This window comes from Danio rerio, chromosome 5 (assembly GCF_049306965.1).
Source record: "Danio rerio strain Tuebingen ecotype United States chromosome 5, GRCz12tu, whole genome shotgun sequence".
Taxonomy (NCBI): domain Eukaryota; kingdom Metazoa; phylum Chordata; class Actinopteri; order Cypriniformes; family Danionidae; genus Danio; species Danio rerio.
The window spans coordinates 74,350,001-74,360,793 of record NC_133180.1 but is presented as its reverse complement, the minus strand read 5'-3'; the positions used below and the strand labels follow the sequence as shown (position 1 = coordinate 74,360,793).

General features: G+C 35.8%; 1 long non-coding RNA gene across 1 annotated transcript in view; it reads right to left on the bottom strand.

Moving 5' to 3' along the window:
• Positions 1–1,574: 1,574 nt before the first annotated feature.
• The window catches only part of LOC141385686 (uncharacterized), a 21,117-nt gene continuing 11,898 nt past the window's right edge, over positions 1,575–10,793 (bottom strand). Inside the window, exons 3-4 of the long non-coding RNA XR_012406547.1 lie at positions 3,579–3,648; positions 1,575–3,355 (exon numbers count right to left, since the gene is read on the bottom strand). This is a non-coding gene — a long non-coding RNA (uncharacterized lncRNA). The remainder of the gene's footprint in view (positions 3,356–3,578; positions 3,649–10,793) is intronic.

The following is a 10,793-nucleotide window of genomic DNA, read 5'->3' as shown; positions in this document are numbered from 1 at the left end:
CCCACAGTCCAAAGACATGTGGTACAGGTGAATTGGGTAGGCTAAATTGTTCGTACTGTATGATTGTGTGTGAATGTGTGTGTGGATGTTTCCCAGAGATACTGGAAAAGGGCATCCGCTGCGTAAAAACTTGCTGGATAAGTTGGCGGTTCATTCTGCTGTGGCGACCCCGGATTAATAAAGGGAATAAGCTGACAAGAAAATGAATGAATGAAAGTAATATTTGTTTTCAATTGTCTACAAAACAAACCATCGTTATATGACTTGCCTAATCGCCCTACCTTCCTTAATTAACCCAGTTAAGCCTTTTGAAGTGCTGAATGTATGTTTTTGACTCTTCTAAAGCATAAAAATATCATAATATGTTTGCAGATATTTAAGAAACGTGTCAAGTGAACATTCTTGTTAAAACAATGCTGAAGTCTGATATTCTGCTTTGAAAATGTGCCCCCCTTGCCGGAAAGGCTGTCTTTGTTTTGGTTTAACCCGCCCACTGTCAGTTTGGCCAATTATATTTCAGCACCCTGGGTTGCCTTGGTGGAAAACCACATATTTCATTCATTCATTCATTCATTCATTCAGAAAGGCTCTCCAAGTATGTGTCTGCAACTGAAATGCGACCACCGGTGGACAGTAGCAGTCTCCGAAATGAGACGCAGATTCAGAGTTCCACATCAGGTGGTTATTAATTAGTCAATAATATAAATATCATGTACATAAACATTAGGTGAGCGGGTTACATTGTAACCCCCTGTCCTAACAACACACTACGTGACGAGATTTGCAGTCTTAAATAGGGCCAAACAGAATCTGCAGACATTTTTTGCTATTTCTGCGGAAAATTTAGTAAAAAATCTAATTTATGTGTAATTATTTTAGGAGTTTAATAACTAAAAACTTAATATATGAAATAAAAAATCATACATTTTTAACTTTTAGTTAATATTTACAATGCAAGTCAAATTAGATCCACTTATTTGTTAAACAAAGCAAGTCTCTCGTATAATATATCTTCTAAACGACAGAAAATATTACTTTACAAACTGTATTGTAAATAAATCATGCGGACATTTTAATAATACTCTTCTTATATAACAAAAATATTAGTGAAATTAATTTAAAAACTGAATAAATATAAAATACACACAATTACACAAGTTAATAAATAGACTCAATGTTGGGCTAAAAATCTGTGGTAATCTCAGATTTCTGCACGCGCAGATTCCATGTGGGTCTAGTGATAAGCAATTTGGCTGTTTACACCATAGGAAACGAGACACAGCACAGAATAGTGCACTCACTGCACTCCAGCGAAATGGTAAGATTTATATTCTAATTAATACATATTAAACCTCTTTAACATTATTAAATGTAGATGCTGAATCACTGATATGTGTTGGCTTGCGCTGAGTCACAGTTCTGAAGTTCAATTTCAAACTATTTATTTCATTTTCTAGATTTGAGCTGAACTATCTGCTGCTGCTTTTAGTGGTATGGCAATAAATGACATGTAAAATGGCATTTAAACTCGCATTATTAGCAAATAACACTGAATAAAGCACATGAGGCGTACATGAGGCAAGGCTAGGCAAGTTTATTTATATAGCACATTTCATACACTGTGGCAATTCAACGTGCTTTACATAAACAAGAATAAAAAAGAGAAGTATAAGAAAATAAAAAACAAACAAACAATAAAAATGATTAAAACAGATTAAAATGTGTTAAAACAGGTCATAAAAGAATTTAATAAAAGAAAAGAGGGAAATAATAGTGTGATCTGTCAGACGTAGCACAGTGCTCATTCACTAAATGAGGTGATCATTGTCAATTTATTGTGTTGTTCAGCTGGTTAAGTTTAAAGTAGGTTAGTTAAGTTCGATTATTTTATTTTCTCTTACAGGTAAAAGGGTTCAACTGAGTTAGTTTGATTTTTGGTTTTTTTTTCTTTTCTTTCAGTGCCACTTGTGTCCTCTTCCCGTGCAGGGTTTATTGTTTTTGGATTATTTAGTTAGTATAAATTATATATGATTTGCCTTTTTGTGGTTATTTGTTGTTATCTATCTTATTCTTCTTTATTAACACTATTTTCTGCTTATCTTTGTTTTTTGCGTAATAAATTATTCTCTTTTTGGGAGTACTTTAGTTGATGCATGGTCTTCTTCTTCTCCCATATTACACAAAATTGTCACAATATAAATGCTACTTACATCAGTCCCTAGTCTAACATCAAGAAGTCGTACCAAAGCCATCTCTAAAATGTAAATTCGAGGTGCTGGGTAAACAAAAACTCCTTATAATATGGGAAATATTCCTTCTATCGCATTTCATTGCTTTTATTTAGAACACAACTCAAACCAGCCTTAAATCAACCTTTAGGCATGCTCCTGTTGGTGACTTCAATCTGGCAACCTGTGCTTGCGCGTGTTTTGAATCAGGTGTGCAATACCAAGTTCAACCACTGGGTGTCAAACTTGCAGACTGCACCTTTAAATGGCACTTTAAGCTGAATACTAGTATCTAGAAAAATATCTAGTCAAATATTATGTGCTGTCATCATAGCAAAGATAAAATAAATCGGTTATTAGAAATGAGTTATTAAAGGTTCAGGACACCCTGGAGAACTTTTTTTATTTTATTTTAACAGATTTGTGTGTTGAGCATCAGTTAAGACAATGTTAGCACCTGTCAGCTTCAATTGTCGGGAAAACTGGATAATTTTGAGCGTTAATTTTGGTGTCATGGCCCTTTAAAACTATTAAGTTTAGAAATGTGTTGAACAAATCTTCTTTCTGTTAAACAGAAATTGGGGAAATAATAATTCAGGAGGACTAATAATTCTGACTTCAACTGTAAATGCAGACCAACAATGCACAAACACAGAGGTCTGACTGAAATATACTGTAGAACAAAAGACATGTGATTGGTTTGAACCCCACTAGTACACACACACACAAACACACACACACACACAAACACACACACACAAAATCAATTTATTTAACACACTTGATTAAAGCAGCACGCTTACATCCAGCTTATTAAAGATGAATGCGAAATTAAATTGAAAGTCAAAAATGCAGCGTTATTATTAGTGTTAATTGTGTTCACCCGGTCACAAAAGGCCGACAGACGTCTACGGGACGGATCCATAAAATGTTGCATTGAAATGTTTGTACACGTACTAGGAGAAGGTCATGAATCCAGACAAATCTCAAGCTCCGTCATCCGTCCCAGCAGCCAACTGACCCATCGTAAAATCAAAATGTTGGTCTTCTCCATAGGGAGCCCGTGTCCAATTTTACTGTTTGTGTGCACCATTTCTTTTCTTTTTTTCCCGCCACCTCCATGCTCTCTGTCGGAGGGTGAAAAGGGGAAACAGAACTTCAAACCCAAATATGAGACAAAACACATTCCTCAGAGGCAGTTTGAAGAGTTTGTGAAAAGGTCGAGGACAGAGTTCAGGAAACGGACACACTTGAGGGGGGAAGAAGAGGAAGAGTGTTTGCCGTGTCTTTTGCTTGTTTGTGTCTCTAATGATGGTGTGTGTGTGTGTTTTTAGTTGAATGTTCGCTCACCATGTCTTGCTCTGCCGCTGTGAGCCTGTGGTGAAAGCATGTTTGTTTTTTCTCTTTTTGGTCACATCCTCTGAAGAAAAGAGCAGTAATGCTTTAGACTGAAGTATACCAGTAGTTAAAGTTAAACGGATAGGTCACAGAAAAAAAAAAACATTCAATTTACTCATTCAAGTTGATTTCTGCTAAAAGAAGATAGTTTGAAGAATGCTGAAACTAGTAACCATAAACTTCCATAGTAAGAAAAACACAATCTGTTAAAGGTACCGTGAAATTAAAAAGAGATCATTTACTCTCTATTTACTCATCCTCAAGTGGTTCCAATTCTTTGAGTTTCTTATTTCTGCTAAAAGATGACATTTCAAAAAATGCTGAAAACTGGTAACCATATACTTTTATACTAGGAAAAACAAATGCTATCTGTTAAAGGGACAGTAAAATTAAATTAAAGTGCAAAATTACTCTATTTACTCACTTTCAAGTGGTTTGAAACCTTTTATCCGTTTTTTTTCTGTTAAAAGAAGATGGTTTGTAGAAAGCTAAAAACCGGTAACCATAGACTTCCATAGTAATAAAGACAAACAAAATCTGTTAAAGGTACAGTGCAATTATAAAGTGAAAATTTACCCTATTTACTTAACCTCAAGTGGTTTCAAACCTTTATGAGTTTCTTATTTTCTGCTAAAAGAAGATAGTTTAAAGAAAGATAAAAACCGGTAACCATTGACATCCATTGTATGAAAAATAAATGCTACCTGTTCAAGGGACAGTGAAACTGAAAAGTGCATATTTACTCTTTATTTACTTATGATCAAGTGGTTTCAAATCTTTATGAGTTTCTTATTTCTGCAAAAAGAAGACATTTTGAAGAATGCTGACAACTGGTAACCATAGACTTCCATAGCAGGAAAACCAAATGCTACCTGTTAAAGGGACAGTGAAATGAAAAAGTGAAAATTTTGTCTGTTTACATATCCTTGAGTGGTTCCAAACCTTTATGAGTTTCTTTTAATCTGCTAAAAGAAGATAGTTTGAAGATAGCTGAAAACCGGTAACCATAGACTTCCATTGTATGAAAAACAAATGCTGCATGTTAAAGGGACAGTGAAACTAAAAAGAGATCATTAACTCTCTATTTACTCATCCTCAAGTGGTTCCAAATCTTTATGAGTTTCTTATTTCTGCTAAAAGAAGACATTTCAAAGAATGCTGAAAACTGGTAACCATATACTTCTATACTAGGAAAAACAAATGCCATCTGTTAAAGGGACAGTAAAATTAAATTAAATTAAAATGCAAAATTACTCTATTTACTCACTTTCAAGTGGTTTAAAATCTTTTATCAGTTTATTTTTTTTCTGTTAAAAGAAGAGGGTTTGTAGAAAGCTAAAAACCGGTAACCATAGACTTCCATAGTAAGAAAGACAAACACAATCTGTTAAAGGTACAGTGAAATTAAAAAGTGAAAATTTACCCTATTTACTCAACCTCAAGTGGTTTCAAACCTTTATGAGTTTCTTTTTTTCTGCTAAAAGAAGATAGTTTGAAGAAAGATAAAAACCAGTAACCATTGACATCCATTGTATGAAAAATAAATGCTACCTGTTCAAGGGACAGTGTAACTGAAAAGTGCATATTTACTCTCTATTTACTTATCATCAAATGGTTTCAAATCTTTATGAGTTTCTTTTATTCTGCTAAAAGAAGATAGTTTGAAGAAAGCTGAAAACCGGTAACCATAGACTTCCATTGTATGAAAAACAAATGCTGCATGTTAAAGGGACAGTGAAACTAAAAAGAGATCATTAACTCTCTATTTACTCATCCTCAAGTGGTTCCAAATCTTTATGAGTTTCTTATTTCTGCTAAAAGAAGACATTTCAAAGAATGCTGAAAACTGGTAACCATATACTTCTATACTAGGAAAAACAAAAGCCATCTGTTAAAGGGACAGTAAAATTAAATTAAATTAAAATGCAAAATTACTCTATTTACTCACTTTCAAGTGGTTTAAAATCTTTTATCAGTTTATTTTTTTTCTGTTAAAAGAAGAGGGTTTGTAGAAAGCTAAAAACCGGTAACCATAGACTTCCATAGTAAGAAGGACAAACACAATCTGTTAAAGGTACAGTGAAATTAAAAAGTGAAAATTTACCCTATTTACTCAACCTCAAGTGGTTTCAAACCTTTATGAGTTTCTTTTTTTCTGCTAAAAGAAGATAGTTTGAAGAAAGATAAAAACCAGTAACCATTGACATCCATTGTATGAAAAATAAATGCTACCTGTTCAAGGGACAGTGTAACTGAAAAGTGCATATTTACTCTCTATTTACTTATCATCAAATGGTTTCAAATCTTTATGAGTTTCTTTTATTCTGCTAAAAGAAGATAGTTTGAAGAAAGCTGAAAACCGGTAACCATAGACTTCCATTGTATGAAAAACCAATGCTACATGTTAAAGGGACAGTGAAACTAAAAAGTGATCATTAACTCTCTATTTACTCACCCTCAAGTGGTTCCAAATCTTTATGAGTTTCTTATTTCTGCTAAAAGAAGACATTTTAAAGAATACTGAAAACTGGTAACCATAGACGTCTATACTAGAAAAAACAAATGCTATCTGTTAAAGGGACAGTAAAATTAAATTAAATAAAAGTGCAAAATTACTCTATTTACTCACTTTCAAGTGGTTTGAAACCTTTTATCATTTTTTTTTTTTTTTGTGGTTTTTTTTGTTACAAGAAGATAGTTTGAAGCAAGCTGAAATCTGGTAACCATAGACTTTCAAAGTAGGAAAAATAATGCAATTTGTTAAAGTGACAATAAAGTTAATAAGTGAATATTTACTCTCTATTTACTCAATCTCGAGTGGTTCCAAATCTTTATAGAATTCCATTTTTTTCTGCTAATAGAAGATAGTTTGAAGAAAGATAAAAACCGGTAACCACAGACTTCCATTGTAGGAAAAACAAATGCTACCTGTTAAAAGTACAGTGGAATTAAAAAGTGAAAGTTTACTTTATTTACTCAAACTCAAGTGGTTTTAAACCTTTTTTGAGTTTTTTTTTTTCTTTTCTGCTAAAAGAAGACAACCAATAACCAAAGACTTTTATTGTAGGAAAAACAACCTGTTAAAGACACAGTAAAATTAAAAAGTTAAAAATGACTTTTTATTTACTCGCTCTCAAGTCATTCCAAACTCTGAGTTTCTATTTTCTGCTAAAAAAAAAAAAAAAAGATAGTTTGAAAAATGCTGAAAACCGGTAACTATAGACTTCCATATTAGGAAATACAAATGCTACCTGTTAAGGGGACAATGAAATTAAAAAAATGAAAATTTACTCTATTTACTCGCTCTCAAGTCGTTCCAAACTCTTATGAGTTTCAATTTTCTTCTAAAAAAAGATAGTTGGAAGAATGCTGAAAACCGGTAACCATAGACTTCCATAGTAGGAAAAAACCTGTTACAGAGACAGTAAAATGAATATATGATTTTATATGAAATTAATTTACTCCCTCATTCAAGTGGTACCAAGCCTTTATGAGTTTCTTTTTTTTCCAGCTAAAAGAAGATAGTTGGAAGAATGCTGAAAACGGGTAGCCATGGGCTTCCATAGTAGAAAAAAATGCAAATGCTACCTGTAAAAGGTACAGTAAAATTAAATTAAAGTGAAAAATTACTCTATTTACTCACTTACAAGCAGTTTAAAACCTTTTATCAGTTTATTTTTTTCTGCTAAAAGAAAACCGGTAACCATAGGCTTCCATAGTATAGGAAAAACAAATGCAATCAAATTAATCACACATGTCTGCTGTACGTATTGTGATAACCCTAATTTTGCTATATATAGAACAGCCTAATACTCATTGAAAGCTGTACTGCAGACATTTATGGAAGTAATATCTATAATTGCGTTTGAGGCAGGTCTGTTTCTATTAGATAGAATGAAATCCCGTTTTTCGTAAGAGACTGATTTGATTATTCGATGATGTATTTTTGCAAGTGTGCATCGCATATGTGTACTGCAGTGGGAACCAACCTTCATTTCACACTTGCATAAAAACAGCAGCTGTTATTAGCCCGCTGCAGTACGTGACCAGAGGCCTTCTCTCGGCTTCAGATCCATTGGAAGTGAATGTAATTGAGCCTGATTGCTCAAAACATCTAATGAAAGTGTTGTGGGTGATTACACAAACAATAAAGCCCAAATTAATCTAGTGATCCAAAGGAAAGCCCACAATGGATTTGTTTACGGCGTCCTAGCATTTATTAATGCAGCTTTCACATGATGCTATTGGGATTATCATTAATAAGAGTTTATGAGTTTGAGCTGTAAATTAAACATGAATGGCATATAAAGTTGTGTTCACGGCTGGGGATCAGATTATTTTAGATCAATTTTACATCTCTGTTTCTGAGTTGGATGTTACTATAATTGTAATTTGAACTGTAGAACTCATTCATTAATTTTACTTTGACTTAGTCTCTTATTTATCAAGGGTCACCACAGCGGAATGAACCGCCAACTATTCCAGCATATGTTTTATACAATGGATACCTTCCATTTAACTTATAACAAATGTGTTTGGACTGTAGGGGAAACCGGAGCACCCGGAGAAAACCCATGCCAACATGGGGAGAACATGCAAACTCCACACAGAAATGCCAACAGGCCCAGCTGGGACTTGAACCAGCCACCTTCTTGCTGTAAGGTGACAGTGCTAACCACTGAGCCACTGTGCCACTGTCTGAACTGTAGAATTCATTCATTCATTTTCTTTTAGTCCCTTTATTAATCTGGGGTCGCCACAGCGGAATGAACCACCAACTTATCCGGCACGTTTTACGCAGCGGATGCCCTTCTAGCTGCAACCCATCACTGGGACACATCCATACACACTCATTCACACTCATACACTACGGACAATTTAGCCTACCCAATTCACCTGTACCGCATGTCTTTGGGCTGTGGGGGAACACGCAACATGCAAACTCCACACAGCTGACCCAGCCAAGGCTCGAACTAGCGACCTTCTTGCTGTGAGGCGACAGCACTACCTACTGCGCCACCTCATCACCTGAACTGTATGTCTGAATGTTTACTATAATTTACGTGTAACTATTATTTGAGTGAACATTGTTTTATTTTCTTTCAGCTTAGTCTAATTTGTTAGGGGCTGTCACAGCGGAATGAACCGCCAACTGCGTTCAATTTGTAATGGTTTTAAAAAGGGTCCCGTCAAGTGCTTTGAAATGTGGATTTTGTTTTTTATTTTGATGTTGTGACGTAACCTGAAACATGAAGACAGGGCAGAACATATAGTAGCCCCTCCCCTTAAAAAAAACAGCCAATGGCATTTTGTTTTTATTTTGCTCTAGTTAAAACCCATAAATCCGTACGGAATATGACCAAACACACACTAGAAAGAATTTAATATGTAATGACTCTAAAAATGGGGCAATGTAGTGGGGAAATAGGTAGTGCTGTCGCCTCAAAGCAAGAAGGTCGCTGATTCGAGCCTCAGCTGTGTCAGTTGGCGTTTCTGTGTGGAGTTTGCATGTTCTCCCCACCTTCGCGTGGGTTTCCTCCGGGTGCTCCGGTTTCCTCCACTGTCCAAAGACATGTGGTACAGGTAAATTGGGTAGGCTAAATTGTCCGTAGTGTATGAGTGTGTATGGATGTTTCCCAGAGATGGGTTGCAGCTGGAAGGGCATCCGCTGCGTAAAACATATGCTGGATAAGTTGGCGGTTCATTCCACTGTGGCGACCCCAGATTAATAAATGGACTATGCCAAAAAGACAATGACTCTAAAAATGATGGGTTGTTGTAACCCAATGTTGGGTCAAATATGGACAAACGGGCTTCTCCCAAAAGGTAATAAGAGGATGTACAAGAAGCATCATTGTGGGGAAAAAATATCAGATTTTATTTATATTTAAACTCAGAATTTGCCAGGGGTACGAATAATTTTGAGTCTGACTGTTTATTATGTGTGTAACATACACTTACTGGCCACTTTATTAGGCACACCTGTCCAACTGCTCGTTAACGCAAATTTCTAATGAGCCAATCACACGGCAGCAACTCAAGCATCAACAGCATGGATCCATCCTGTCTTGTATCAACAGTTCAGGTTGGTGGTGGTGGTGTGAGGGTGTGGGGGATTTGTTTTTTGGCACACTTTAGGCCTATTAGTACCAATTAAGCATCGTGTCAACACCACAGCCTACCTGAGTATTGTTGCTGACCATCTCCATCCCTTTATGATCACAGTATAACCATCTCAGGCTGGTTTCTTAAACATGACAATGAGTTCACTGTAGTCGAATGGCCTCCACAGTCACCAGATCTCAGATCCCAACAGAGCATCTTTGGGATGTGGTAAAACGGGAGATTCGCATCATGGATGTGCAGCCGACAAATCTGCAGCAACTGTGTGATGCTATCATGTCAATATTGAGCAAAATCTCTGAGGAATATTTCTAGCACTCTGTTGAATCTCTGCCACGAAGGATTAAGGCAGTTCTAAAGGCAAAAGAGGTCCAACCAGGTACTAGTAAGGTGTACCTAATAAATTGGCCAGTAAGTGTATATTATACCAATAGACTGTATTATAGATTTAACATAAATTACACCAGTACTTCCACCACATTTAAAGAGCCCATATTATGGGTTTTTGAAAAATCCCCTCCATGTAGTGTGTAACACAGCTCTAAGTGAAGTGAAGTATCCAGCTAAGGCTTAAATCTGTAAGAATACAGTGTTTAAAACGGTTGATTCATCTATAAAAGAGTCGACTCATAGTGCTTCGAACGAGTCGCCTTGATACCGACTCATTAGGTGTTTCGCCATGACGTACGAACGAAACCAAGTTATTCACGTGCACGCGCAAACCCGGGAGATTTCAAACCTGAGGCCCCGCCCTCTGACGCAGAAACCCAGACACACACACACACACACACACACACACACACACACACCCACACCCACAAACACACGCACACAAACATGCCGGTCGATTGAAGTCACACTGCAGATGGACATTATCGATTCTCTACCCAGAGATGAAACCTCAGCATTATAACCAAGCAGTTGGAAACTTCTGGAAACTACAGGCTACAAAGAATACTTCATCTGCGTTTGTTAAAGTAAGGATCAGTAAAGAATAACTTACTAATGGACGTCAGGATGAGTTTCTTCCTCCATTTCTCAAAT